General features: G+C 45.2%; 1 long non-coding RNA gene across 1 annotated transcript; it reads right to left on the bottom strand.

Annotated features, from left to right (window-relative positions):
* Positions 1-791: 791 nt before the first annotated feature.
* Positions 792-9,854, bottom strand: LOC122548347. The gene is made up of 4 exons (XR_006311214.1): positions 9,683-9,854; positions 7,355-7,402; positions 2,071-2,122; positions 792-928 (listed from the first exon to the last, which is right to left on the bottom strand). It is a non-coding gene; the product is annotated as an uncharacterized LOC122548347 (long non-coding RNA).
* Positions 9,855-11,832: the final 1,978 nt, after the last annotated feature.

Below are 11,832 nucleotides of genomic sequence, written 5' to 3'. Positions count from 1 at the left end.
CAACAAAACGACGGTTGGAGGAGGAACGCCTCATCTTCCGGCTAGGAACTCTCCAACCACAAGGGATGAACTCGGGTTTCACCAGTTTCCTCATTTCCCCTCCCCCCACCTTGTCTCAGTCAAATCCATCGAATTCAGCACCGCCTTCCTAACCTGCAATCTTCTTCCCGACCTCTCCGCCCCCACCCCAGTCTGACCTATCACCCTCACCTTGTCCTCTTTCCACCTATCACATTTCCGACGCCCCTCCCCCAAGTCCCTCCTCCCTACCTTTTATCTTAGCCTGCTGGACAAACTTTCCCCATTCCTGAAGGGCTTATGCCCGAAACGTCGATTCTCCTGTTCCCTGGATGCTGCCTGACCTGCTGCGCTTTTCCAGCAACACATTTCCAGCTCCGTAACTGACTATTTCCTCAACCACCTCACTCCTGACTGGTTACTAGAAGGATGTAATGGCCTTTTAGTGCATGCGATTTAAGAAATTAGAGTAATCAGTTAACTTGCAACTTGAGAACAGTATAATCTCAAGGCATCCCAAAGCCCTTCACAGGCAATGTAAATGAACAGCAGCCAGTGGCTTAATGCAGAAAACACAGCATGCTCCTAGAGTCAGCAAGATTACACCCAGATTTCTTCTATTTCTGGGATAAATACCAATCGCAATTAAGGTGAGGTAGCTATTAACATTAACTGAAAGGCCAATGAAATGGAGCCAGAGTGGATTGAAGGAAGGAGAGAAATAGAGTACCACAGTCAGTAACCTACCACTTAAGAAAGTTTCTCATTCAAAACAGAATTCAGTGATTTTAATCAACAAGTAATTCAACACATTGAATAATGCCATAATACAAGTTTCATCCAAAGGTTCAATTTGGGGGCGTTCCAGACATCATGTCCTGGTGTCACCACTGGCCCACAACTGGAAAGCCTGTGAAGATAATAACATGGATTTATATACACAGAAAATCACAATGCACATACCAGCTCCCTTTGCACAGCTGAGACAGGTACAACAGAGATGACAGAGTAGAACAGCCTCAGTGAACAGGTTACTCTGATGCAGTGAGTTTTGAGAAGATTTGTAACTCAGGTTGAGGTTCTGTAGAGTAATATTTAAGCACATTGCCTTACTCGCTGAGCAAGTTTCACTGCTTCAGTCTGCCTGTTCTGAGGAATCGGTACATCTGGTGCCCTATTCACTGATCCCCCAGCTGGAATCTCTTCACCAGTACATGAAAAGGCGAACGCCTCAAGACCACCCAGCAGCCCGAATTGGATTTAAAGTGAGCTCTTTGAGCTGAAGGCCACAAGCAAGGGACAGCAAAAACAGGGATCAGAGAATTAGATAGTGTAGACAGTGAAAGTCTTTTTCCTTGGATGATGTCAGCTTGTATGAGGGGGCATAACTGTAAACTGAGGGGTGATAGATTTAAGACAGATATCAGAGGCAGGTTCTTTACGCAGAGAGTGGTAAGGGCATGGAATGCCATACCTGCTAATGTAGTCAACTCAGCCACAGAGATTTAAACAATCCTTAGACAAGCACATGGATGATTTTGGGATAGTGCAGGGGGACGAGCTGAGAATAGTGTACAGGTTGGCGCAACATCGAGGGCCAAAGGGCCTGTTCTGTGATGTATTGTTTTATGTTCTAAAACCCAGTCCCTCCACTAGTCTGCAATGGTTTCAAATAGGGGGTCGGACCCTCAATCTTGGAGTGTTACTGAACATTTCACAGGATCAGACACCAGAAGGCTCAAATGTACCACCAGCTCAAGGCAGATGTCAGAAAGCTGGTCAAACATTCCAGCAAACCCCACAGGGTATATCATTGCAGCATGGTCAGCGAGGACCCCTGCTAGTGACTACTAACCCCAACTAACCACAGGATAAGACTCAATCTGTTTCAGTGGATGTCGGCACAGCTGGGTCACAGGTCAGACCATCACTGCTTCCTACACTGATTACTTTACTCTGAGCCTTGCCTTGGCCATACACAACTCACAGCACAGGAGTTGGTATGATGGCGGTGGGCTCTGGGAGAAGTAGGACACAAGACAATACTCATACCTGCAAAACTGCAAGACAAGAAATCTCTTCCATCTCTCATTTAAATTCCAACCTATAACCAAAACAAAAGTTAAAATGGATTTAGAAAGTCAGGTACAACATGGTTTCAATATAGAAGAGCTTTAGGACATTGCATTTCTAAAAACTTCACTGATGACCCAACATAGTGGGTTAGATACCTTCTCACTAGAGTAGCACTGCTGTCTCAGCTCCAGAGACCCAGGTTCGATTCCAGCCTTGGGTGACTGTGTGGAGTTTGCACATTCTCCCCATATCTGCAGTGGTTTCCTCTGGGTGCTCTGGTTTCCTCCCACAGCCCAAAGACATACAGGTTAGGTAGACTGGCCATGCTAAATTGACCATTGTGTTCAGGCTAGGTGGTGCTAGGGGAATGTGCAGCCATGGGGATTCTCTGGGGGACGCTCTGAGGTTTGATGTGCTGAGTGGCCTGCTTCCCCACTGAAGGCATTCTAGAATGTTCAGTAATAGTAAAATGTCAAGTCAATTAGCATGGAAACACTTTGGTCCAACTCGTCCATGCTAACCATAATCTCAAGTTAAAACTAGACCCACCTGCCTGCCCTTGGCCCATATCCCTCCAAACCTCATGTACTTATCTAAATGCCTTTTAAACATTGTACCTGCATCCACACCTTCCTCTGCAAGCTCATTCCACAAGAACCAGGGTCAAAACAAAGGGCACCTTCCCCCCCCACCCTTTGTTTAAATCTTTCTCTTCTCATCCCCCCACCCTCAGGAAAAGGCACCTGCCATTCACCTTATCCATACCCCTCATGATTTTATAAACCTAAGGTCTCTCTTCAATCTCCATGCTCCAGTCGACAAAGGCCTATCCAGCCTCTCCTTATAACTCAAACCCTCCAAGCCCAGCAACATCCTGGGAAATCTCTTCTATAGCCTCTCCAACTTAACATTCTTCTTATAGCAGGATGGCCAGTACTCCAGAAGAGCCTCACCAATGTCCTGTACAACCTCAAAACATCCCAACTCCCACACACAAAAGACTGAACAATGAAGGTATGTAAACACCAGCTTAACCATCTGCCTGTGACACAAGCTTCAAAAGAACTGTGTGCCTGAACACAGATCTCTGTTCTACATCAATACCCGAGGCCCTACCATTAACTGTATTAAACCTGCCATTGTTTGTTTTACCAAAATGCAATACCTCACATTTATCCAAATTCAACTCCATCTGCCACTTCTCAACCCATTGACTCAATTGATAGCGATCTCAAATCGGAGATAATCTGTCCATTATACCACCAATTTTGGTGTTTTCAGCAAACTTACCAATCACGCAGTTTATATTTGCGTCTAAATATTTAGACAAAAATGAAACAAATGTGGACCCACCACCCATCCCTATGGAACACATAAAAAACCTTCCAACACACATGCCCTTTACTCCCCCAATGCATCATATCCCTTAAGTACCACAGGTTCTTCTGATTTGATTTAAGAAAATTGTCCTGTTGGTTAAGTGAACTTTGATTATGCCCATTCCCGTTGTGGCATAAGGGCTTTCAGGGGCACAATTCACTGATCCCCAGCTTGAATCTCTCATTGCTACCATGAACAGACAGTTTCTCCCACCAGTTCAGGAGCTGGAAATGGACTTTAACAAGTATAGCAAAACCCAGTCCCACCAATGGTCTCAGACAGAGGTCAGGCACTTAGTGGAGTGTTACTGAAGATTCTACTGGATCAGACATGAGGCTCGATATCCCACCAGCTTCAAACAGGTCAAACATATCAGCAAACACTCTGGACAATCCCCACGGTGTACGCCAAAGCAGAGCAAGAACCTTTCCTACCTCAACCTCAAACAACCAACCACCGGTTAAGACTCAATTTGTTTCAGTGGATGTCGGCACAGCTGGGTCACGGGTCAGACCGTCACTGCTTCCTACACTGATTACTTTATTCTGAGCCTTACACTGGCTGTACACACTCACGGGACAGGAGGTGGTACAATGGCGGTAGGCTCGAGGTGAGATAGCAACAAAAGACTCATACCTGCAACACTGAATGCCAAGCAAGATCACTTCCACATCTCACCCTCAGACTCCAACCTGCAATTCTAACAGGAGAAAAGTTAAATTCATAAGGAAGTCAGGTACAATAATGTTTAGATATAACTAGATGACCAGAGCATCAAGGGGTAGAGTAAATCTCCCCTTGACTCAATTAACGCTCTGTTTTCAAAATTCAAACTGATCCCTCAACACTGTCCCCAAACACTCCAAGGACAGATACATCAACGGTTAGATACAAAGTAAAGCTCCCTCCACTCTTTAAACTGAAGTAAAACTCCAACACTAATCGCCAAACACTCCATGACAGAACAGCACAGGGTTACACAGGGAACAGATTCCTCTGCACTGCCCTCATCACTCTCAAGACAGTGACATACAAAGTTTGTGCAATGCCTGAAGGGGTGTTTGATGGCACTTGTTTATTGGCTGGCTCAGTAAATGAGAGTCAGAAAGAAAACTGGATCCAGCCCATTCATATTAGAACAGCAAGGAGGGATAGCCCATCATGACACCTACCTCAAACACTCCCCATTTCACTTCCCACCAGAGTGCAGGTGCTAGATTAAATTTCAGGTCTTTAATAGTGGGAAATAGCAGAACAAAAGATTGTATTCCATTGTAAAGACAGTCATTGAGAATATGAGAACACCAAGGGTCTACTAATAATGGGAAAACTGGACAAAAATATTAGTGAAAAAAGTAGTGGTCGAGAAATTAACAGAAGTTAATAAAGTCCCTGTACATGATAACCTACACACCGGATGTTCAAAGGTGGCTATAGATAATGGACATGCTAGTGACTATTTCCCCCAATAATAGATTCCAGAATAGTGCCTGTAGATTGGATAGTAGCAAAATGTAACCCCATTGTTAAAGGGAGGAGCAAGAAAATACAGAAGTACAGAATCGCTAACCAGTCATGAGAAGTTGGAAAATACAAATTGATTTGGAGAACATCCTAACAAGGCACTTTAGAAAATAACTGCAAGTTTACGCAGACAACTTGGATTCCTGAGTGGGAAATCACTTGTTGCTAGCAGGAAAAGACATAACAAATTTCTTGATCTTAAAAATTTTTTTTTCACAAGGTCACACCGAAGACCAGTTAAATAAAACTATTGCATGTGGAATAGAAGGCAATTGTGGGCATGAATTAATGATTGGCTAACAGGAATAAATGGACCCCACTCCACACTTGGCAGGCTGTGAACAATGGGGCATTACAAGGATGTGACCTCCAGCTCTTTAGAACCTCTATTAAAGAAACGAATGCAGGGATCAGATGGAAAAGCTTCCAAGACTGCAGTTGCCAGAGCCGAGGAAATGAGAATCAAGGGGATGAAAGAGAAGTATTTAGGGTATTTAGAGAAGTGCTTAAGACAGGAGTCGACCATTCTGCCTGTCAAGTTTACACTGCTGTTCAAACAGCGACACAACATTTACTTGAAATGCCACATGAGCCCCACAGCACTAGATGTCATTCATAACATGACAGATACAACATGCAGAAAAATGCTAGCCACTTTGTTGGGAAAAACAAATGAAATGGAGCTTGGTAACTGTTATCCAAAGGTATCAGGATGTCCTTCGTTATCCATCACTGACAGCTAACATGCAAACATCACAAGCCATGGAAAAGCAAACCTCAAGTGAAATACCTTTTTGCAGTCAGAGACTTGAGACTACACCTGAGTACTGTGGTCAGCTTTAGTCTCTGCCCAAAGATGGCTGTATAAGGCAAGAGGTTCAGACTAAACCTTGGGGTAACAGGATTGTCTTGTGAGGAGGGATCAAAGACTGGTCCTACAGTCTCTGGAGTATAACAGAACATGGGTCGAATTCATTGAAGCATACAGAATTCTTGTAGGGGCTTGATTAGATTAGATTAGATCCCCTACAGTGGGGAAACAGGCCCTTCGGCCCAAAAAGTCCACACCGTCCCTCCAAAGGAGTAACACACCCAGACCCATTTCCCCCTGACTAATGCAAGTAACACCGTGGGCAATTTAGAATAGCCAATTTTCCTGACCTACACATCTTTGGATTGTGGGAGGAAACCTAAGTTCCCGGAGGAAACCCACGCAGACACTGGGAGAACGCGCAAAACTCCACAGAGAGAGTCGCCAGAGTGTGGAATGCAACCTGGGTCCCTGGTACTGAGGCAGCAGCACTGAGTCTGAAGGGTAGATTCAGCAAGAACATTTCCTCTGAATGAAAGAGGTCTCAAGAATCATAAATACAGTGTCACAATCAGGAATAGACCATTTTGGACTGATGGGGAGGAGAAATTTCTGCACTCTGGGTTGAGCGCCTTTGGCCTTTTGACACCAGAGGGCTGTGGAAGCAGAGTCACTGATTATATTCAAGACAGACATTTCTAAATACCAAAGATGGTAAGGGATATAGGACTAGGGTAGGAAAGTGTCATTAAGGTGGAAAATTGCAGGGATCAAATCCACCATAGTTAATCTAGGTAAGACATTAAGTTGTAAAGAAGCAATGAGACATTTATAAATGGGTATGGATACGTTAAAGGAATAAAGCCAAAATCTGGCACATGGAGTTTAATGTGGAAGTGGTGCAATTGTACCAACATCCATCATTTAAGAATTAGCTGGATGGGTATACGAATAGGAAACGTTTGGAGGGACATGGGACAAACGCTGGCAAATGGGATAAGATTAGGTTGGGATATCTGGTTGGCATGGACCAAAGGGTATGCTGCCATGCTGTACATCTCTATGATGAGGACACACGATCTTGTTGAATGGCAAGGCAAATGAATTATGGAATGCCCTACTACTGCCCACGTTCCAGTTTAACAGCAATTGTCCATCTCTGTCTGTACAGGGCATGGCTTCAGTTCACAGCCCCCTGCACAGCAAGGTGCAAAAGCAAGGGTCAGATTCACTGGGGTGGCTACTCCAAGGCACAAGTCATAAAACACGGACGGTCTACAACAACTTACAGCTCAAGTAAATGTTCTCAACCCCAGTCGAGCAGAGTGGGCACAGATTCCTTCCTAGTGATTCCAAACAACCACAAGGCAGAGCTCTGAATCTGTTGCAGTGTGTGTTGGCATAGCTAGGTCACAAGCCAGACCTTCACTGCTTCCTGCACTGGGGTTGTTACTCAGCTTTGCCTTGGCCATACACACACATGGGACAAGATTAGATAGGAGGGTGACAGGCTCCAGGAGACAATGTTGTAAGAAAGACTCATACCTGTGACTGCAGCAGGCAAGCACTCAACTCCTGTTCAGATTCCAACCTCTGATTCAAATAGAAAAGTACAAGTTAAAGCATATTCAGGTATAAGGCATAGAATTACATTGTGTTACACCACTTAAGACCAGACAGCATGGTCGCGTTAGTAAAGTTAGTGTTCCCTCACACTCCCAAAATAGGATTAGATAGAGAGAAAACCTTTCTCTACCAAGGACTGGCTTGATTGAATTTCGGGATTGTTCAATGAGGAGAAATGGATGCAAGCTGGCCCATTCAATCTCTACATTAAGAATCGGAGAACTCAAAAATTCTAGTAACTCTACATCTAATTTAGGAAAAAGGACTAAGTCACATAGTTGGGAATGAATTATAGGCTGCACGTAGGGAATGGAACAAGCTGCCGGAGGAAGTAGAGATGGTGGGTGCCACCAATAGGAGGGGTTCAAGAGGGATTTGGGCCAAATGCAACTCGATCAGTTGAGGATATCTGGTCGGCATTGACAAGTTGCTTCAGCGTTGCATAACTGAGCCTTCAGGATGACTGGTATTAGAATTAGATTTTAGTCTGTGCACTCAAGTACATAAGTACATGCAGTGAGAAACGTACAACGTCACCATCTTAATTACAAAGGCATCTAGAGACAAAACCTTATGACAAAAGCAAAAAAAAAGTCCGACATTACAGCCCAGAAGCTGTTAAGCACAGAAGAAGAAAAGTTAGAAGTTCAACAGTGTTAAGTGCTTAGGCATGCACTTCCTATAGGGCCTCGATCGCCTCCTTTCAGACCACCCCTCCAGGAGGCCTCAGGCCACCTCCTGTCACTGCAGGTGCCAGGGGACTGACCACAATGCCACTTTGGGGGTCAATCCCCTATGGCAGAGTCCCAATCCATGGCCCCTGCTGCCCCAGACCCACAAACTGTCACACCACGTGCACGACCAAGCTCTCTCCAGAAGCAGAGAGAAAACAGACGAGTCACCACCACCTGAATTTTGTAGTTAAAAAAATAATGGGAGACACCGCTACAAGCAGTAGGGATCACAGACAAAGTGGACAGGGTGATAAAAGGAAGGGCATTCATTAACTTGTTGTGGCAAGATGAACAGGGGGTTACTAATACACAACTATATTTATATTTAAAGGCTAAGAAAACAAATCTAAGGCACAATTTTGTGTCAACAGTGACGGATGGGAGAGAAGGTTGGGAGAACATGTTTCATTCAGTGTTCATGTGGACTCACTACCTGAAAGTGTATAAACCCTCAAAAATTAGGCACCACAATTTACCAAGAGTGGGAAGACAGCATTAAATGGGCACTCACTTTGCCAGTATTTTTACATCAACCACCGACTGTGTGGCTTTTCCGTACATCTTTAATCATATTTCCTCGTACAAGCAGTTTCTATCACAACTTCCCTCTAGAACTTTATTTACTCCAATAACCCACTGAGCCTTGAACAGAAACACTGAATTTTAAGGGAAAACATTGAATTCTAAGAAAAGTTCTGCCGAGGGGAGTCTTGCACAACTAGAAGTTGAATGTAAAAGCAAAGCCGCAAGTAGTAATTTTAGAATTACAAGTATTTATAGAATTCCTTCAGCGTGGAAAGAGACCATTTGACCCAAGTCCACACTGACCCTCCATAGAGAATCCCACCCAGACCCAATCCCCTACCCTATTATTATACATTTCCCTTGTCTAATGCACCTAACCTACACATTCATAGAAACCTAAAGCACAGAAAAATGCCCTTTGGCCCATCAAATCTGTGCTAGCCCAAAACCAAGCACCTAACTATTCCAGAACTACATGATGTAGGTTTAGGGTGAGAAGGGAAGGAGTTAAGATGGACCTAAGGGGCAACTGCTTTCATGTGTACGATGGTGCATCTATGCAATGAGCTGCCAGAGGAGACTAGTACAATTACAGCATTTAAAAGGCATTTGGATGGGTATATGAATAGAAAGGGTTTAGAGGCTTACAGGCCACGTGCTGGCAAATGGGACTAGATTAATTTAGGGCAACTGCTGGGCATGAACGAGTTGAACTGCAAGGTTTGTCCCCAAACTGTACATCTCCATGACTATTCTAACATCAAAACATGCTCCAAGTTGGAAAGGAGTTATTTTTTCTTGATGCATACAGGTGGGGAGGTGAATAAACGATTGCAGATCAAGTGCATCTTTAACCAGGTGAACGCTCCCGAGATGCTGCAATGTTCACTTTTCCCCCCACGTTGTAAGCTTGCTCAGGGAGCTGCAACCCTCTGGCTTTCTGCATACGCGAAGTTTTACCAACATCAATCGCGCCTCTTTCAAGTACCGTTCAACGACATCTTGGCGAAAGTTCACTCGCAGGAGCCGCGGCAGTCACATCCAGCCGCCGGTGAATCAGCCCGAGGCTCCACGATGGAGGATGCCGATGGATACAGAACGGACGCGCCCAGAACAACCTCCACCATCTTGCTGCAGCCGCGAAAAAGAGAGAGACTCACGCCGGGAAGCGGATATAAGGCCTCGCAACTTCCGGAGACCGCCCCGCCCCGCCCTCTCCGGGGGTCCTTCGTACATTTCCGGAGACCGCCCCGCCCTCTCCGAGGGTCCTTCGTACATTTCCGGAGCCCGCCCCGCCCTCTCCGAGGGTCCTTCGTACATTTCCGGAGCCCGCCCCGCCCTCACCGCGGGTCTTTCGTACATTTCCGGAGCCCGCCCCGCCCTCACCGAGGGTCCTTCGTACATTTCCGGAGCCCGGCCCATGGAAAGCTTCGGGAATCTCCGGCCAACAGCCAAGGCAGTTACATTTGTCATTTAGAGTTAACTCCAGTAATGTTCAATTCTTCTCATTGCAAATGAATTCAATATGCATTTTTTGAGTGAATGTGTTAATTTTATGAGATAACCTGTTACATTAAACACATAAAAAGGGGCATCATGTGAAGGCTATTCGGCCTGTCTAACCATTCAATACTATCAAATGTTCTCAGACTTCACTTCCACTTTCCTGTCCTGTCCCCACATCCACAACAGACCAAACATCAGGCTATGTCGTTCTTAAATAGATTAAACAGGGGACTATCAACAGAATAGAGGAATTGAGTTCCGGAGTCCTGAGGTCATGATGCAGTTGTATAAGACTCTGGTGCGGCCGCATCTGGAATATTGTGTGCAGTTTTGGTCGCCATACTATAGGAAGGATGTGGAGGCACTGGAACGGGTGCAGAGGAGGTTTACCAGGATGTTGCCTGGTATGGAAGGAAGATCGTATGAGGAAAGACTGAGACACTTGGGGCTGTTTTCATTAGAGAAAAGAAGGTTTAGGGGTGACTTGATTGAGGTGTACAAGATGATTAGGGGGTTAGATAGGGTTGACAGTGTGAACCTTTTCCCGCGTATGGAGTCGGGTATTACAAGGGGGCATAGCTTTAAATTAAGGGGGGGTAGATATAGGACTGAAGTTAGGGGTAGGTTCTTCACTCAGCGAGTCGTAAGTTCATGGAATGCCCTGCCAGTAGCAGTGGTGGACTCTCCCTCTTTATGGGCATTTAAGCGGGCATTGGATAGGTATATGGAGGATAGTGGGTTAGTATAGGTTAGGTGGGCTTGGATCGGCGCAACATCGAGGGCCAAAGGGCCTGTACTGCGCTGTATTCTTCTATGTAGAATAGAATTTGAATGATCATGAAATTTCTCCTCCTCAGTCCAAATTGATCAGGCCAATGCAATCACACATACAGGACTTGTTGGAATTGTCTTTATGTGTGCCAAATCCTGGAGTAGGGGCTTCCTGGCGCGCTGTCTGAAAGGAGGCTATTGGGGAGAACCGTGTGTGGGTAGCATTACTCCTTGGAATGTTTCCGAGCCAGGGAAAGTTACCTATACAAAATCAAGAGGACACAGACCTCATGGGTATTTTGTCAGTTGCAAGGATATAACTTAGATTTTTTTAAGGCAATTTGTCTGGGCCGGCTTGACCCTTTAGAGGAGAGAAGAGAAGAGCAGAGTAGCTTTTTTTGGTTGTTTTTTGAGGAGATTTGAAGCTCAGGTTGAGGTTCTGAATGTAAGATTGCTCACTGAGCTGGGAGGTTTGTTTTCGTCAAACCTACCTCCAGATCATATACAGCTGGTACAATAAAAATGAGACAGCGTTCCTCCAGGATCAAGGTACTATATAAACACACAGACTACATGAGGGTACAGAGTCAAAATTCGAGTGGCGCTGGAAAAGCCCAGCAGATCAGGCAGCATACGAGGAGCAGGAAAATCAACGTTTCGGGCAGAGATTCCTGATGAAGGGCTTTTGCCCAAAATGTCGATTTTCCTGCTCCTTGGATGCTGCCTGACCTGCTGTGCTTTTCCAGCAACACTCTAATCTTGACCATGATCTCCGGAGAGGGCTGTGCTCAGTGCTCAATGTGATGGTGTTGAAGATATTGTTCCCAATTCAGACTGACTGAGGTCTCCCAGTCAGGAAGT

This window comes from Chiloscyllium plagiosum, unplaced genomic scaffold, assembly GCF_004010195.1.
Source record: "Chiloscyllium plagiosum isolate BGI_BamShark_2017 unplaced genomic scaffold, ASM401019v2 scaf_52, whole genome shotgun sequence".
NCBI classification, from domain to species: Eukaryota; Metazoa; Chordata; class Chondrichthyes; order Orectolobiformes; family Hemiscylliidae; genus Chiloscyllium; species Chiloscyllium plagiosum.
The sequence above is the reverse complement of the archived record's forward strand: the minus strand, read 5'-3'. Positions and strand labels throughout refer to the sequence as shown.